The following is an 18198-nucleotide window of genomic DNA, read 5'->3' on the forward strand; positions in this document are numbered from 1 at the left end:
GAGGTGCTGGGAGGACCAGGGTTTACTCAGCCTGGGGGTGAGCTGGGTGAGGGCTGAAGCATGTGTGGTGTGGCCCAGGGAACAGGCTGGAGGTGGGGGCGGAGGGTGAGGCTGGGGGCAGGTTGGGGCTGGTGTCGGGGGTCCTCAGAGGCCAGGCTGAGGGACGTGATGGAGTCTCACGGGCAAAAACAGTCCACAAAAACCGGTTCTCTGACTTGCGTAAGTTAAACTAATACGCTGGTGGCCCCTGGTCTTTGTGAAATAACCCAGAGCCTTTTGGGGGAGATGGGAGAGGCTGGCCCCCCCGCTGTCGAAGCGCTGTGTCCAGGGCTGACTCGGCTCTGTCTGATTTGCCGGAGTTACTCATCTCTGGACCAGACAGAGGCCTCTCAGGTTATCACGTCTGATGGGAATAAGCAGAAATGTCCATTCTCTCTCCCTTTGCTTCCCACCCCAGGTCAGCATTGTTTTAAATGCATCACCACATGCAGCTTGCTAGTGGAGGTGGTGTGTCTGACCCCTGTAGAAAGTAACTGGAGATGTTTTCCAAGCCCTGGCAGCTTTTTGGTGTTCAGACTGTGAGAGCTTTGGAATGGGAAGGCATTCTGGTTGAGTCGTGGAAGGAGGGAGACCTTTGCAGGGAGGATGAGAGTGTGGCCTTTCCCCTCGGATCAGCATAGTAAAGGCCTGTGCAGATGTTTGTAGGGTGTCTTTGTGGAGAGCGAGCCCTGCACTGTTGCTCGAGTGCCCTTAAATTAACAGGTGAAGGAGCGATGCCCGGCTCAAATCTGACATCTGAAAGCATTCATGCAACTGTTTCATGGACCTTTGAGTTTTACTCAGCTTTAGTAGCCTCTGTCAGGTAGAGTCTTCCCTGAAAACCAGTGTGACGATATGCATCAACCATCGGGTGTTCTGAGATGTGAAATATTTAGTCCTAGATCTGCTGCAGGCTCCACACCGTGTGGGAATGAGGGGGCCGAGGTGTGAGGCCAGCTGTCTGTGCCCACCAGGACCCCGTGCCTGGTCCTCTGGAGCAGCATCATAAACAAAACCCCGTTTGTAGACAGTGAGTTCCCAGTGAACCTTTAATTATGGGGGCAAGGTATGTATGCTGGTCGGGGCACGGAGCCAGAGGTTAGGGGCTTACTCACTGCTTAATTCTCCCTGGCCTTTCTTGCTCAAATCTTGGTTCTTCTAAGGTTCAGAAAATAATGCAGAGTGCCTAAGATTTCTGAAATTCCTAGCTCTGGAGACTTGACGACATGAAAGAGCCAGGATTTTTAGGCTGGCCATTTCAGCATCAACCATTTCCCACTTCCTGATTTGTAGCTTCCAGGATTTGTAATGCCTTTGGACATTTTTTCTCTCTCTCGTTTAAAAGCAGCCATTGAAGAAAAAGTAAATAGCGAAATCCCTGGCCCAGAAGTTCTACTTCCTGTTGTTGTACTATTGAGCTCTGAAAAACAGCTTTGCAAGTTTAGGCTCTTGTTTGGGCTGTTACAAAGGAATTCTCGAGATCTTTTTGTTTGGACAGGCTGTATGAAGGCGATAAATTGAAAGAACTTCAGTTTAATCAGCCCAGAAGTGCACAGGTGACATTATAGTTTCCTTCTTAGCTTTATGGTGGGTGTGAGTGTGTGAATATAACCCAAGCAGTAGTGAGTTTGCTAGTGCACACACACATTTGCAACAATGCAGCTGTTTCCCTCATAACGTTTACTTTTGAAAGACTTACTCAGGTACAGATGACACTTTCTGAATATAAAAGAAGTGGGAGTGTTTATAATTCTTGTAACAAGGGAGAAAGATCCAAAGTAATCAAGAAAATGATGGAATGTCAGACTTCCCCTTTCCCCACCAACCCTTTCCATGAAATGAAAGTGTGGAGCCGCAGAAGTGTCTCACATTCAAACGCTTCCGTGCTACAAATTTTATTCCTCCCGTTTGAAAGTTCTGATCTAATTTGTGATAAGAGTCACAAGATTTTGAGAAGTACAACAACCTTTCCAGCTTTAAGGGATGATATCTTGGCCACTGAAGTGGTCCTGATTGTGTAAACTAATTCTGGCCCCAGAATCATTTCATCCATGGTGAATGGACCCCCTACCCGCAGGCCCCCAAATCCAGGTGTCTAAAAAGCTGAAGCAGGATATCTAGTGATAACTTGATCTAGGCGTTCATGAAGGTGAACGACAATGTTTCTGGTTAGAATTCCTAATGTCCAGCTCCCCTTGTGTGGTCCAGTACCTGTTCTTTGAAGATACTAGGCTGCGTTTGCATCTGGGAGCATGTGAAGGTGCTGCTGTCTGCCTTCTCTGGGGTTATAGTCTATAGCATCTATTTGGAGGGCACATGGTTTTACGCAATCTGGTTAATTGATATATTGGTGGAACAGCCCCTCTTCTGGGGGACTCTTCCTAAAGATCATAAGCAGGAAAGTCTTTCCTCAGCTTCCCAACCAGTGGGGGAATAACAGCTCTCTATCTCTAGTTTTTGGGGGCCTCGCTCAACAATTAAAAAATGGGAAAGAGTACACAATCCCCTGGTATGACTTTTAGTTTTTAGTGACTTATTTTTTTTTTTAAGCACGAAGACCTTTGACTCTTAGTAGCTTTACACATGGGCTTCCCTGTAGCTCAGCTGGTAAAGAATCCGCCTGCAACGAGGGAGACCCTGGTTCAATTCCTGGGTTGGGAAGATCCTCTGGAGAAGGGATAGGCTACCCACTTCAGTATTCTTGGGCTTCCCTGGTGGCTCAGATGGTAAAGAATCCACCTGCAATGTGGGAGACCTAGGTTCAATCCCTGGGTTGTGAAGATCCCCTGGAGAAGGGAATGGCTACCCACTCCAGTATTCTTACCTGGAGAATTCCATGGACAGAGGAGCCTGGTGGGCTACAGTCCATGGGGTTGCAAAGAGTAGGACACGACTGAGCCACTCAGCACAGCACAGCACAGCCTTACACATCATCTTTGGAAACACCACCTTTTGAAACAGGTGGTAACTGCTGGCTCCTCCCACGTGAGGTGCAAGCTCTTTTTACAGTTAGGCCAGCCTCACCTCTGGCCGATGAAGAAGTCTTTCCAGTTTTTGCTGATGGTGTAGAGAGAGCTCTTGGGAGCAGGGTGTTTTGAATTAGCAGATGGAGCACCAGCTTTTTAAACTTGCTGCTTGTTCTGCTAACTAGGTACTGTGCACACACCTGACAAGCAGCCCCTCTGTGTTGGGCTCTGCGAATTGGTTTCTCATTTTGTGTGTTTGAGGCCAGTGTGTTCTTCTCTCTGGAAATCTAGCTAGCTCCCCTTTCTCTTCAGCCAGTGAACTTTACATCGTCACTGCAGTTTTCTCTAGGAAATATTTGCACAAACTGGGGAGCCCTGTTTCTGTCGTCTGTGAAGGCCATCCTGGAGGTCAGAGACAAGTTCAATTGGCAGAATGAGTTGGTGGTGGTCTCTGAATGGTCAGAGTGTTAATGCTATCTATAGCCAACCTGTGTCTTTGGGGGAAGAGTGGATTTTAGACGTGCTTTAAAATAATAACTGCAGAATGAATCTGATTCTTGTATTGAGACAGGGAGGGAGTGAATGAGTGAAAGTCGCTCAGTCGTGTCCAACTATTTGCGACCCCATGGACTACACAGTCCATGGACTTCTCCAGGCAAGAACACTGGAGTGGGTAGCCTTCCCTTCTCCAGGGGATCTTCCCAACCCAGGGGTCAAACCCAGGTATTGAGATAGGATTTGTTATACAGTCCATGGACTTCTCCAGGCAAGAACACTGGAGTGGCTAGCCTTCCCTTCTCCAGGAGATCTTCCCAACCCAGGGGTCGAACCCAGGTATTGAGATAGGATCAAATCATAATCGCACGTATCAAAAGGACAAAACAGTAGTCACTATCACTTTAACCTGAAATTTGGGAAAGAGAAACTGAAGGCTCCATGAAAGCAAGAATTGTGCTCACTGTTGGGTCCATGGTACTTGGCACATGGTGGGTTTTATGAAAAGCTAAGAAATGGATGCCAGAGAGTTCTCAGATCACAGCCCCAGCAAGGCCTCCTGCCTCCTTCCACACACTGCACTCTCGGTGGAGCCCATTGCCTCCTGTAGACGATCCTGCGGTCGAGAGGGTTCGGTGGCAGTGAGAATTGATTCAACAATCATGCGTGTGCACGGCAGTACATCGCTTCACATATTTGACCTGTTTAAAGATAATATGCCACTACGATGAACAATGAACCTTTAATTAGGGGCAAATTTGCCTGCCACCTTATACTACAATTATTACATTTATTGCTTTTTTCAAATTATAATAGTAATAAATGGTTATTAGGGGAAAATTGGAAACTATCATTAGGAGAAAAGGAAAATAAAAATCATCTGTAGTCAGTGTAGAGGTAACCGTTAATAGTTCATTGTAATTTCCTGAGGTCTTTTTTTTATCTCCCTCAACTTACCTGTGTACGTATATATTTAAGAAAACAAAAATGAGTGTTCACTGTACGCAAATTTTTATCCTCCTTCCCGTGCTGCTTAGCATCACATTGTGAATTTTTGCCTGCTGCATTATATTTTTATCATCTGGAATATGGTCTTTAGTTATTAAAATTGTATAATTGCTAGATTTAAGCATTTTACAATTTGTGCCATTAAAAATAATATGATAAAATCACGTGTACTCTTGTTGGTACTACTCTTATTATTTCTCTGGGTTAGACTCCTAAAAGTTGAAAGAGTGGAATACCAGGAATTTTTTTACGTGTGTATACTTTTGATCCTAGATAAATATTGCCAGATTGCTTTCCAGAGAACTGTAGTTTAAACTCCATCAACAGTACCCAGCACCCTGCTCTTTGTCAGTATTGAATGCTAAATTGAGCCTCGCGGTTTTAGCGTTTAAACAATTTAATCTCACTGCTTTAATTTCCTTTTAAAGAATTATTGAGGCGATCTTTCTTCCATCTTTCGATGGGCTTTCTGTCAGTTCACTCTTGGATTGGTGTGGCCCTCTCTACCCAGGAGTTTACCCTGCGGTGCTTTGCCCTGTGCTCTCCGTATTGCAGGTGTCTTTCCTAGTCTGCTGTCTGTCTGTCTGTCTGTTTTTTCACTTGTTGAAATATACAGTGTTTCATTTTAATATGGAATAGCAGCCTCTTCATTATGGTCTTTAATTATGGTCTTTCTTTTGCTTGGAAAGTTTGTACTCATGCCAAAATCAGTTCAGTTTTAGCTTATGTTTCACCTTTTTCTTTTAGTTCTTTATTGCTTTGAGGATTTATTTTGTATTTCAATAAAATGAGATACCTTGCCTGTTGAATATTCAGTTTTCCCAACATGGTGATGTTTTATCTTCATTGGATTATCTAAAATATTTTCTATTATAGCGTCTGTTTAAGAACTATCTTTTCCCACTGCTCTGTGTGCCGTTTGTAGTAAAATCATACTGTCTTATATACGGTAGCTTCATTCTGTGTATTAACATCTTCCAGGAAGACTCTGCACTGAGTTAAATATTTTTGGAGAGGCATTCTATATGAAGGGGTGTGTGTGTGTGTTGTTCCGTTTTGTTGCAAGTTGTCTTCTCCACTGCCCTCCTAAAACAGAAAAATCCATTGGGTTTTGGTTTGGATTGTTAATAAATCAATTTGGAAGAAAATAACAATTCCAAAATGTGGACTTCTCAGTCAAGGACATTTCATGTCTCTCTATTCAACTTTTATTTATCTGTTAAGAAATCATACAATGGCATAGGGTTTATATTTTTCCTTCTGGGTTATTCCTAGGTAATTAACACTTTTGTTGCTCATGTGGGAGGAATCTTTATTTCCCTTTATATCTTTTAACTGATTATTGCTTATGTGAGAACAGCTATGGAATTTTGTGTACTTATCTTGTATTTACCCAATTCATTGATTGCTCTGATTATAGTTTTTTTTTTTTCTTTCCCCTAGTTGATCCTCCTGATTTTTCTAAGCAGAGTCACTGATAACCAATAAGGATAATTTTGTCTCCAGTTTTTTCAGTACTTAACTCTGTTTCAGTTATGTATCATTTAGGAAGATACATGGCTACATTCCAGGGCTGCTTATTTTCCAGTTTAGGAAGTCTAGAGGAAAGCAGCCTGTGGCCGCTGCAGTGTGCTCAATGTGGGCACGGGGGACCACAGTCCAGGCTTCTGTTTCTCCATCCATCTGTGTGTCTTTGGTCCTCATGTCACAAGGTGGCTCCTGTGCCTCCAAACATCACATGTGTGTTGCAGGCAGAAGGAGGAAGATATAAAGGCAAAGGGCAAAAGGGCAGAATGACTTGCCTGCAAGCCTTGCTTAACCAACTGTCCCTTCCTCACATAGCCAGCTGGAGCTAGTAGGTGGGAGATAGTTAGTGGGCCTGCTGTGGGGGATGGGTCAGCCAAGCCGCATTCAGCTCCTCTGTCCATGGGGGTTCTCCAGGCAAGGATACTGGAATGGGTTGCTATACTCTCCTCCAGGGGATCTTCCCAACCCAAGGATCAAACCCAGTTCTCCTGTATTGCAAGCAGATTCTTTACTGGAGAAGCCCAAGAATACTGGAGTGAGTAACTATCCCTTCTCCAGGGGATCTTCCCAGCCCAGGAATCGAACCAGGGTCTCCTGCATTACAGGCGGATTCTTTACCAGCTGAGCTAACAGGGAAGCCGATTATGGAGATATTTGTCCTTTTGGGTTATATTAATGGTAATGGTATTCTTCGATATGTGTGATATTCTTTGGTTTAAGAGAGATTTTCATCACGTTGAAAAGCCGTCCCGTTTTCATGGGTGACTAATGAGGGATGGGTGTTGAATGTCATCAGATGTCATTTTGGTATCCATTTAGACTCAGATGTTGTTGTTATACCCATTGAGGTGATGTGGGAATTGATTACCTGGTAGTAATTCCTCAAATTCCTGAGACAGACTGTTTTTGATTGTGGTGGGTAACTCTTTCGATTCCTAATTTAATTTGGTTTGCTTACATTTCATCAAAATTTTTAAGTGATATAATTTTTGTGGTTCTGTTTGTAAGCTCTCTTTTCCCAGTTTTGCTATCAGGTTTATGCTAGCTTTGTAAAATGAATGACCAGTGATTTTTCTTTTTACCTTTTCTGCAACAGTTGATATAGTGGCCATATAGTGGAGGCAGATGTTTTTAAAATGGATTGTTCTGTAACAACTTAAAAAAATTCTTCCATAGCTATTGGTTTGTCCAGGTATCTTTTTTTAAATTAATTTTGGTAAGTTAAAAATTTCCAACAAATCAGTCTCATCCCATTTAAAAATTAGTTGTCTGTAGAATTTTCTTTGTGGCGTTCTTTCCTCATATCTGTTTTCATTCTTTCTCTTTTTAGGTACTTTTTTTTATTCCTGATTAGACCTCCTGGGGCTTTGTTTTGTGCCTCCCTCCCTCCCACAAAGAACCAGAATTAATTTCTTCCGTCTTTAAGCTTCCTGAGTCTTGTGCTTGCGTTAGGCTCTTGTCTCTTCACATGTCTGCCTTGCTGACAGATCGGGAGCTGCTTGAGGCCAAGCACCCTGTCTCCTTTCTCTGCACTTACTTGTTTCACAGTCCGCCCGACACATGACACACACCTACTTGTTTAATTCTTGCTTTGCATCCACCACCAGCAGTTACTGTTGTTCTAAGGGAGATGTCCGTTGATTTTGTAGTCTGTGCAGTGGGTGCGATGCACTGACCTCACAGGCTTTATGGAGAGGAAGGTGCTGGCATATTTGGATTCATCCCAAGGGATAACCTCTTGATAGACCAAGTTGAGGTAGCATTGCCATTTGCTGGGTGTTTGGGGAGCTCCAGAGGGCAGCTTGCATATCCTCAGGTCGTTACGGGCTGCAGAGGTGGGACACCATCGTGCTGGGTGATGCTCTGTGATGGTGGGAAGGGCGGCTTGGGTCCTCTCCGGCTCCTGCTCCAACCTCAGGGCCATGCAAGTCTGGCTCAGTTTCATTTGAAAATTCTGCTCATGTCTCTGGCTTAGACCTGCATTAAGCCAAGATTCTTGAATTTAGGATTGCTCGGATGTCATCTGAATTATTGTCTGGTACATGTAGGGGGAGGAGATTGTCATTATTCAGCATGGGTGGGTGGAGGGGGAGAAGTGCTGGGATCTGTCTTGGGTCATGTGAAACTGACCCGGGGTTTTGATGGAGGCCTTGCACCGTTCCCTTTGTGGGGGGTGATTGTCCATGTAGGGTGGAGAGAGACTAGGGAGGGCTTAGCTGCCCTTGAGGGTGTCCCCGGTCCCCGGTTCCTCTGGGGGCAGGATGGTAAGCGAACGGCAGGGTGGGTGTGCCAGCAGCCTGCACCCTGGACCCCACAGGGGCCTGCCGTACCGTCTGGCCCCAGAGAGCCTGCCGTCACTATCTGGTTTGACGTGGTTTTGAGTAACTTCCATCTCCCAAAGGACACCAGGGCTCTTGCATTCACAAACATGATCTGAGTTGTTTTCCAGGAAGGGCTGAGAACATTCTAGGAGAAGTGTTTGCTGAGGGTATTCCTGTTGGGTGAATCGGTGTTCTGGTTAGGGTCCGAGGACACCAACCTACACGTTGAAAAAGCATGTCTGTGCTCTTGGATTATTTTTTGTGGGGAAAAGTGTCAAATAAAGAGGAGTCTTTAAATAGTTGACTCAGAAATGTTAGAGATTTAATTGAAGAACTTGTCTACATTTTTACATTTCCCTTAGGGACGTAGAAACTAACATCTTTCCCTGGGATGCTTTTGAAATTTACGTTCAATTGTTTGGGGAATCTCAGATGCAGTGGGTGGTAATGCTGAACTTCTCTTGCTCTGCATTTTGCTTCAAGTAGGCTGCTGTGCAGCCCTTCCTCCCTAGAGTTGATTAACCTTGTGTGTCAATGACCTCCTTCCAACCAGTGTATCTTGCATGCACTCCCTGGTACTGGGGTGATTGCTTTATCTTTCTCTCCCTGCATGGTTACAGGGGTTCTTTAAGAGCAGGGGACAGGTTCTTTGTTTCCCTAGGGTCTGGCAGAGTGCCTGGCACATAGTAGGTGGTCATTAAGACAGGTGGAGTTGAGTTGACATTACAAGGATTTTAGAGGATCGGACTAGTTTGACTTCAAAGGGAGATAAAGTGCCTTTTCAAGGGTGCACCTCAGCGATGCCTCAAGTGATCTGGATGTTTACTTTAGGATTCAAAAAGTAAAGTGTTCCATTTAGTAAACTAAGTCTTTCACAATCTGATGTTATCCGGTTCTGTTGACTCTCCTCCGGATTTGGGGGCCGTTCCCGCTTACAAGGCAGGGAGGGGGCCGGCCGGTCCGCTGGCTCCCACAGATGGATGTGTGCTTCTGTGGGCACTGCCCAGCTGGGCTACCACGCGTTTACTGCCGTCAGTTTCTAAGGGATGAGGTCATCTTAGCTCAGCTTAGTTTCCTATACAATAGTTTTGCTTGTTGAGGAAATTGTTCCTTATTGAAGTTTTTAAGATGTAAGGGATGTTATGAACTGCAATCAAGTGGGGATCCTCTTATGTAAGTGCATCTGACAAGCCAATTTCACAAGCACATCTCATCAGTCACAGTTGGATGGCAAGGTTTATTGTTTAAAGTTTTTTGGTGTGTGTGTGTGTGTGTGCTGAGTATGGAAGGGAAGCCTCTATATAGAAACCAAATGCTTTCAGAGGCGAAGAAATGGCACGAAGGCATGGATGTTTAGACATCTGGACATAATTTCTCATTTCTCTTACTCTCTTTCTTCTTGGTCTCTGGGACATTGAGACAGCTGTTAATTGAACTCCTTGTTCAAAATATCAAGCTGTAATGAGATGCGAGTGTTGTGACCACCTGGTGGGTATGGATCCTGGAATAGCTCTGCAGGCTGAGGAGGCCACTCGGAGCAGCATCTTTACCAGCTTGGCCTCTGAGCTGAGCCAAGTGCTTTTGTTCATTTGCAAACAGTGCTGCCCAGCCCTTAGCCAGTTGTTAAATCACTTTGGATGTGTTGACAGCCTCCAAAAAGTCATAACTTAAAAAAAAAGTTCAAGCCTGAAAAAAAGGTAAGGAAATGATCTCCTAGGGAGACAACTTCTGCCTAAAAAATGAAAGCTTTAAAGACACAAATTCTATGTTATAAACAACTTGTAATTTTGATCTTTTTCAGTTGTAGCTCCAACAGCCTCTACGATAGATCTAAATACGTTTATCACAGCTGGAAAAATGTTTTATTGTCATCTTTGTTTATCATAATATGCCACCTACTCTGGTTGTGTCTTACTGTAGCTCTGCTCCTTTGTTTTATGTTTTTTCATAGAAGGGGGGGCAGATGAATGTAAACTACACCTAGAAATTGAAACAGGAAAGAAAAAAAACACGATGTATTCAGCCAGCGCTCTTTCCAGGTTCTAGACGTCAGCTGGCAGCTGCCAAGCTGTGGTTTATTGAATAATACTTAATACTTAGCACAGCCCTCAGTGAAGATCTTTTTATGGCCTTTTCTGAATGTTTTACAAACATAACTAGAGCTTATCCAGATGAGAGCAGGGAGCTTTTTTATTTTCTGTTTTAGAAGGAGCAAATTTAGCCATTGGGATGCTACCATTTAGTGAATAGGAGGGGAATCGCAGTTGGAGGAGCTCCGCCCTGTGCTGAGAGCATGCGTGGGGTTTGGCCTCGGTAAATCTGGGCTTGCATTCCACCCAGTGTTAATACTTAGTGACTGATTTGCAGCAAATTAATGTAGCCCCCTTGAGTTTCTAGATTTTTGGGATACCCTGTTGAAAGATGGGTCCCACAGTATGCATTCCACATATACATTTTTTCTTCCTTTTCTTATCCTCCAAACTTGAAATCTTTCCTGTATGATTTTTCAGAGCTTTGATTTTTGCCCTGCCACTCTGCAGATAATTGGGTGCCATTTGTTAACATAATTTGAAAATTGCAAATTCATTTTAATAATATCTTAGGCCAAGTATAATGAGGAAAGTCAGTTTTATGGCCCCAAATCATATTACAAAGCTAAATGGAAACCAGTTTTAGATGATTCTAATTTATCCGTTTCTTGGCCATTCCACCCGATGTATATCGGCTGATCTGGGCACACACTGACTTAACCCTGACGCTTTGGGTAGGAGGAGAGAGGAGAGACTGCGTGAACCACAGCTAGCGGCTGATTTTGTCTTTGGTATTCATTGTCTGGTACGTGCTGAGACCCGCTACTCCTTAGACCTTGGTTGGGTGGAGCTTTGTGAAAGAGAATAAATACAGTCTCTGCCACCCACGGGCTCATAGTCCAGTAGCAAGGGAGCCCCTAAATCCGCAGGCAGGTGGATGCTGCCAGGGTCCCATGGCTGAGCAGAGAGGGAAGGGTCAAGTTGGGACCAAGATGGGTGTTGAAGGCTGATGTGGAGAAAGAGTGTTTTGCCCGAAGGAGCTCCTGGGAAGCCTGTGTACCTGGGGTCCTGGAGTTTGGGAACCTGAGGTGGCTCCAGGTACTGTCCGACAAGGGGCCTGCAGGAGCTGAGGCTGGTGACCTTGGCACAGTCAGATCATAAGGGCTCCAGGGAGGTTAGGTTTTGTCTGGAAGGCCTTGAAGGACTTGAAATGGAAGAAAGGGCACCGTCAGATTTGCATTTTCAGAGCACTGCCGTGGTAGCAGGTGTGTCACGGTCGGTCAGGCCCGGGACCCAGCCCCCAGCCAGGTGCTGTGAGGTTGTCAGGGAAGAGGTGGCTGTGGCCGCCAGGACTTGGCATCCATGCCATTTGGCTCCAAGGCTGTCATCGGGTGATGGTTAAATTCGGACAAAGGAACAGAGCTCTGAAAAGTTACAGCTGCAGAGCTCTGTCTCATTTTGGCTTTGCCCTCTCCAGCTTCACGGGGAAGGCCGCAGCTGCTCACCTCTCAGCTGGAGACAAAGCTCCTATGACCCCCTCCCTGGTTCGGGGTGGACTTGAGCAGACGAGGACACGCGGCAGGGTAGCTGTCTGGAGGTGTGTTCTTGTGGAGCCTCTCAGGCGCCGCGCGCTCTGGGTTCCAGAAAGCGGTGGGCGCTGCTGGAGAGGGCCCTGGGCCTCGCTGGCTGAGGGCTCAGCGTGCCTTGTTGGTGTTAAGGGGAGGACAAGGTGGCCGCGGCCTGGGCCGCCAGTGTGTTCTCTGGTGACCTGAGCACGGATTCTTGCTTCGTGAGCAGAATGTAGGGTTTGGACCGGGCCTCCAGCCCTGGCCCGGGTGCCTGCAGGGCAGTTGTGCAGAGCTCTCATTCAGGCTTACTACACAGACTGATACCAGGGGTGTTACGACGCTCCTGTTTCACGGATGTACCATTGTGCAGAATTGGCACATATCGGAATGGTGTTATAATGCTTTTTTTGGGGGGGGGGGTGCCAAGGCTTACCTCTGCTGGGTGAGCTGCTTGTTCTCTGGAAACATCTCTGCTTGGCGTCATGAGATGAAGGCTGCTTTTCTGCCCTGCCACCAGCTAGTGGAGGGATTTTGAGAAAGCCATTTGATTCCCTGCACCTCAGTTGATTCATCTGCGAAGTGGTATTATATTCAATAGACGCTTAAGACCCAAGAGTACTTGGTTAGTGATCTTTGGCTCAGGAGACCGAAAATGAGGTTCAGGGCTCTTGAAATTGCATGCAGAGTCTTAATAGGTTTTTGGAGAAAAGACCCTGGTTTATAGCAGGGAGGGACCCCAATCCTCAAAAAGAAACCACGATTCACCTCCGAGGCTCCCTTGAAGCCCCTGTGCTTCCGCGCATCAGCACCCGCATTTGGACGGTCCCCCCCGGCCTGGTATTCCTGCCTCCTGCCCGCCTCTGTGAGGTGGGTGGTGACTTTGGCTTGCCCAGTTGTCAATGTCAAGTAAACAGAAGCTCAGCCAGTGTTAGCAAAATTAAATCACTCCGGGGGAAAAAAAAAAAAATCAATGTTAGTGAAATTAAGTCACTTGATTTTAAAAGCAACTTGGAATAGCAATTTTTCATATTTATTGTGCTGTTTCCTCCCCCTAGATGTCTTATAGTTCTGTCTGTTTGCTTTTGATATCCTTTCAAGGAGCAACAGCTTTGGGCAGTTGCAGTGGGTTTTCAGATACTCCAGTTGGGGACCCTGGGGTTTGTCCTGGTTGATTAATCAGAAAGTATTAATCCAAAATATTCAAATGTACTTACTGCAGGAGGAGACCTTGCATAGTTTAAAGATGATTCAGAAGGCAGGTTCGGATCGTGCCATCCTTTCCTGTTGTTATGGGTGTCAGTTACCACATTCTCCCAGCTCTGCCGGGAAGCTACAGGGAGAACGGTATCCACACTCGCGGATCCTGTTGGACAGAGAGACTGTTACCGGAGGTCCAGCTAACAGCTGAGGGAGGGCTGGGGGGCCACGGCCAGGGTGCTGCTTGATGGCACTCCCCCCAAACTCCCACAGCCGCCAGGCAGGGGAGTGGGGGTGCGCCCTAGAGGCAGAATTATAAACTGTTCCATCAGCTCCTTTGGGTGTGGTTCAGGGACAAGGCGATGGAAGAACAAGTAAGGGATGAAGTGTGAGGATTTGTTGGCATTTTGATGATGATGATTGTTTAAAGATACATGCTTCTGATACAACACTTGAGCAGAAGGTAAGGAGCAAAAGTGCTGAACTCCTCACCCCACTCTTCTCAGAGTCCTCCTCCTTCCAGCTTGTTTTCCAAAGGTAAGCTTCACAGATACCCACTACCCAGAGCAAACATGTCATGTCCTGGGTGTTTCTTTAACATAGACTGTGCACAAACTGTGCAGTTTGTAGTTTTCAAGGTAATCTATCTCAGATAGTGTCCTGTGGCAGAGAGAGCTACTTTGTTTTTGAAATGGTTTTGCATGCATGCACACATAAAATACGAATGTGTGCTCCTTGTAAAAATTAAAACAACCCAGAGTCACAGAGTAGATAGAGGTGGTCGCCCCTCTCCTCTCCCTCGTGTCTCTGAATCCACCCCTCCCGCCCCTGGAAGTAATCATTGCTAACAGCTCAGTGCGTCTCCTCCAGGCGTTCTTACCTGTGTGTTTATACACCTGCTGGCAGGTGAGAAGGGAAGCCGCCACAGAGCAGTATCGATAGTTAAAAAACAACGGGAACTTCCCTGGTGGTCCAGTGGTTAAGAATCCACCTTCCGATGCAGAGGACGTAGGTTTGATCCCTGGTCGGGCAGCTGGGATCCCACATGCCCTGCTGAGCCCTTGCCCCACAACTAGAAAGTCCGTGCACCCCAAGGAAAGGTCTGGTATGGTGCAACCAAGACCCAACATAGTCAAATAAGCAAAACAAGCAACAGAAAATGTAAATAGGACCCCTCTTGTCACGAGTGTCTTCCTCCCTCTGCGTCACGATCTGTCTCTTTTTAAAGAGAACTTCTTCTGTTAGAGTAGTTTTAGGTTACCCAGAAGTTGCCCTGACAGTACAGAGTCCCTGTGTACCCTGTTAATATTCCGTGTTGCCATGGCGCGTGCCACAGGTAAGGAATCAGCGTGTCCACATCGCTGTTCATTCATGAAAACTCAGCACTTTTTTTCAGATTTTGCCATTTCTGCCCTGGGTTTCTCTTCTGTCCCAGGACCCCAGGCAGGATCCTGCGTTCGTTCATTTGGTTGTGTGTCTGTCTCCTCCTCTGGTGTGTGACGGAGTCTCAGACATCGCTTGTTCTTGGTGGCTGTGACGGTTTTGAGGAACACTGGTCAGGTTTTACACAATGTGTCCCTCAGTTGGGGTTTGTCTGATGGTTTTCCTGTGAGTAGACTGGGGTCCTAGGTTTGGGGAGGGGGAGGCCCCAGAGGTGAGGTCACAGTGTAGTCAAGGAACGCAGTGTCAACATGACCTGCCTTCGGCAATGTTAACCTTGACCTGCTTGGCTGAGGTGGTGTTCATTGGACTTCTCTTTTGTGAAAGGGCTTTAAAAAATCAGCAACATATTGATACTCTCTGTTCTTTGTAATCCATCTGCACTGATCACTGTAAGGAGACCTTGCAGTTTCTTATTTTTTAGGGCTTCCCACGTGGCGCTAGTTGTAAAGAACCCACCTGCCGCTGCAGGAGACAGAAGAGATGTGGGTTCGATCCTTGGGTCGTGAACATCCCCTGGAGGAGGAAATGGCAACCCACTCCAGTATTCTTGCCTGGAGAGTCCCATGGACAGAGGAGCCTGGAGGGCTACAGTCCACTGGATGGCAGAGAATTTGACACGACTGAAGCTGCTTTGCAGGCATGCATGATTGTTTTGGCTGCAGCACCAGATCTTAGTTCCCTGACCAGGGATCCAGCCTGTCCCCCATACAGTGACCGTGCGGAGTCTTAACCACTGGGCCACCAGGGAACGCCAGCGGTTTCTTTAAAAGATGGACATTTAGGCTGTTTCCTGGTTTCTGATTTTGTAACTAAGATTCTGGGGAATGCTTTCACATTTATCTATCTGCCCCTCCTTTTGTGAGGGATGGGTCCCCAGAAGAGGAGTTCGCCAAAGAGTTTTGGGCACTTGAGCTTTAGTCGGATGGTGCGGTTCAAAATAGCCACACATTTGCCCTCCTACCAAAGGGAGGAGCGTCTCTGCACTCCATCTTCACTTAAGCTTGGTGTTAGGAGATTTTTAATTGTTGCTTTTCTGATAGGGTAAAAATACTTTGGTTCTCATTTGTCTAATCGTCTTGCCCTGGAGATCTTACTGTAGATGGAGGACCACAAATACTGGAGTCTCCAGGAGCATTTGAGTTACCAAGCTCTGCTAGAAATACAAACAAGATAGAGATTTCTCTTCCAGGAGTCAGAGCGTTTCTCTGAAATCTTTCCCATAGGCCCTGCATTTAGAAGTGGGGAGCACTCAGTACGTGTTCGCCCGAGTTTGTTGCTTTCCATCTGATACCTTGGAGGCAGCTGCTGCCCGCTGACGTGGGGGCTCTGATAGGGAGAAGGACTGACGTCCTGCCCTGAGTGCCCAGAGCCCGGGCGAGGAAGGCTGGAGGCTGCGGCGTGTGAGGAGCCGGGGGACCTTGGGCCCTGGTGTCCAGCCTTTGGCTTGTGCCTCTCCTCCCGAGGCACTGCCCCGGGAGTGGGAAGGCGGGATGGTGTCCCGATCCCCGGGGTGGGGGCACCGGCCTGCTCGCCCCCCTCCAGCCCTGCTGCCGGGTCCGTGAGGACCCCCTCTTCTTCCTGCCCTGTCTCCCGGACTTGCCGCCCCCTCCTCCCGCCGCAGCGCCGTGCCCGGGAGCCCTGTTAGCCCCCGAGGCAGGGCGCCTGGGCGGGCTGGCGCAGGCAGTCCGTGCTGACCCCGCCCGGGTGGGCCGCCCCACGCCTAGGGGACGGGATTTGCCGATGATTGAGACTTGAGGCTTTGGTTTAGACTTTTTCCTCTGGGAGCAGCTTCATTTTCATCACGTGCTCGGAGCTTGGTTCTGCGCAGCCCATAAACGTGGCTGCGGTCCAGGAAGCTCTGTCTTCAGCCGCAGGATGCGGGGAACACGGCTGCAGAGGCCTCCCCCCCGGGGCTCCGTGTGTCCATGATAGAGGAGCGTCCCTCATTTCCCTCCTGTCCAAGGTGGCATTCTGAAAGGCACACTGGACCTTGTCCTGAAGAGGAGACGTGGGGGAAAGTCTGGGCTCTCCCAGAGCACCTAAGGGGAACTGCCCGGCAGCGCCCTCATCTCCTTTCTGGGTGCATTTGGAAGTGTGTCCGTTATCCAGTACCAGGGAGCTCTTGAAGGAACCCCATTGCACGAAATTGGCATACTTTTATGTCTCCAGGTTTTCTTTTTTTTTGTTTTTTGTTTTTTAAAGCATAATAGTTCTTACCTGTACCATGCTGCTGACTTTTAAGCAAATTGACACAATGTGGATTGGATGTAAGGGTGCAAGGAGACTGAATCGGAGGGTCGGGTGAGGGGTGTCCACCTGTTCCATTCCAGGCTCTTTAATCCTCCAGGACGACAGCCCAGCAGGTGGGCTTGCCTGTCACCCTCCACCAATGAGAAGGAGCCTTGGACAGGCTCAAGGCCCAAATGAACTGCTGTGTGGCTTTGTGAATATCTGCTGCCTTCTTGGAGTGATGGCGGGGTGACAGCCTGGTGTTTTGGGACTTCAGCCTTCAGTGCTCCTTCCTCCCCCACCCGCAGTGCCCCTGAGCCCACCCACCTGGGAGGTGCTCCCCCAGCAACCCTGAGCCTGTCCACTTGGAAGGTGCTCCCCCAGTGCCCCTGAGTCTGCCCATCTGGAAGGTGCTTCCCCAGCAACCCTGAGCCCGCCCACCTGGGAGGTGCTCCCCCAGCGCCCCTGAGCCCGCCCACCCGGGAGGTGCTCCCCCAGCGCCCCTGAGCCTGCCCACCTGGGAGGTGCTCCCCCAGCGCCCCTGAGCCCGCCCACCTGGGAGGTGCTCCCCTAGCACCCCTGAGCCCGCCCACCTGGGAGGTGCTCCCCCAGCCCCCTTGAGTCTGCCCACCTGGAAGGTGCTCCCCCAGCCCCCTTGAGTCTGCCCACCTAGAAGGTGCTCCCCCAGTGCCCCTGAGCCCGCCCACCTGGGAGGTGCTCCCCTGGCCCCAGTGTCCCTGAGCCCGCCCACCTGGAAGGCATAGGTAAGAGGAATGCAAATGCTGTGGCTGCATTTGGCCCCTTACGCCTCACTAAGTGGTTTGCTTTAGTTTTTTAAATGGTCAGATATGTGCTCTATTACTGATTAGTTAGAAGTGAGACTAAAAACATTGTATCTTTGGAAAGAAAAGTGTTAGTAAGTATGTGTGCTAAGTCACTTCAATCACGTCTGAGTCTCTGCGATCCCATGCTCGCCAGACTCCTCTGTCCATGGAATTCTCCAGGCAAGAATACTGGAGTGGGTTACCTTTCCCTTCTCCAGGGAGTCTTCCCGACCCAGGGATTGAACCTGGGTCTCTTACGTCTCCTACATTAGGCAGGCAGGTTCATTACCACTAGAGCAACCTGGAAAGTATAACATGAGGCTTATAAGCATGATATAGATCTTTAAAATAAAATCAGGGACATTTGAAGAAAGATATATTTTTTTAACTTTTTATTTTATATTGGGGTATAGCTGATTGGGGGCAGGAGGAGAAGGGGACGACAGAGGATGAGATGGCTGGATGGCATCACTGACTCGATGGACGTGAGTCTGAGTGAACTCTGGGAGTTGGTGATGGACAGGGAGGCCTGGCATGCTGCAATTCATGGG

At 47.7% G+C, this 18198-nt stretch overlaps 1 protein-coding gene across 4 annotated transcripts in view; it reads left to right on the top strand.

Moving 5' to 3' along the window:
* IGF1R (insulin like growth factor 1 receptor) overlaps positions 1-18198 on the top strand; it is a 306192-nt gene that overhangs the window by 25486 nt on the left and 262508 nt on the right. The window lies entirely within an intron of this gene.

This window comes from Bubalus kerabau, chromosome 19 (assembly GCF_029407905.1).
Source record: "Bubalus kerabau isolate K-KA32 ecotype Philippines breed swamp buffalo chromosome 19, PCC_UOA_SB_1v2, whole genome shotgun sequence".
NCBI classification, from domain to species: Eukaryota; Metazoa; Chordata; class Mammalia; order Artiodactyla; family Bovidae; genus Bubalus; species Bubalus kerabau.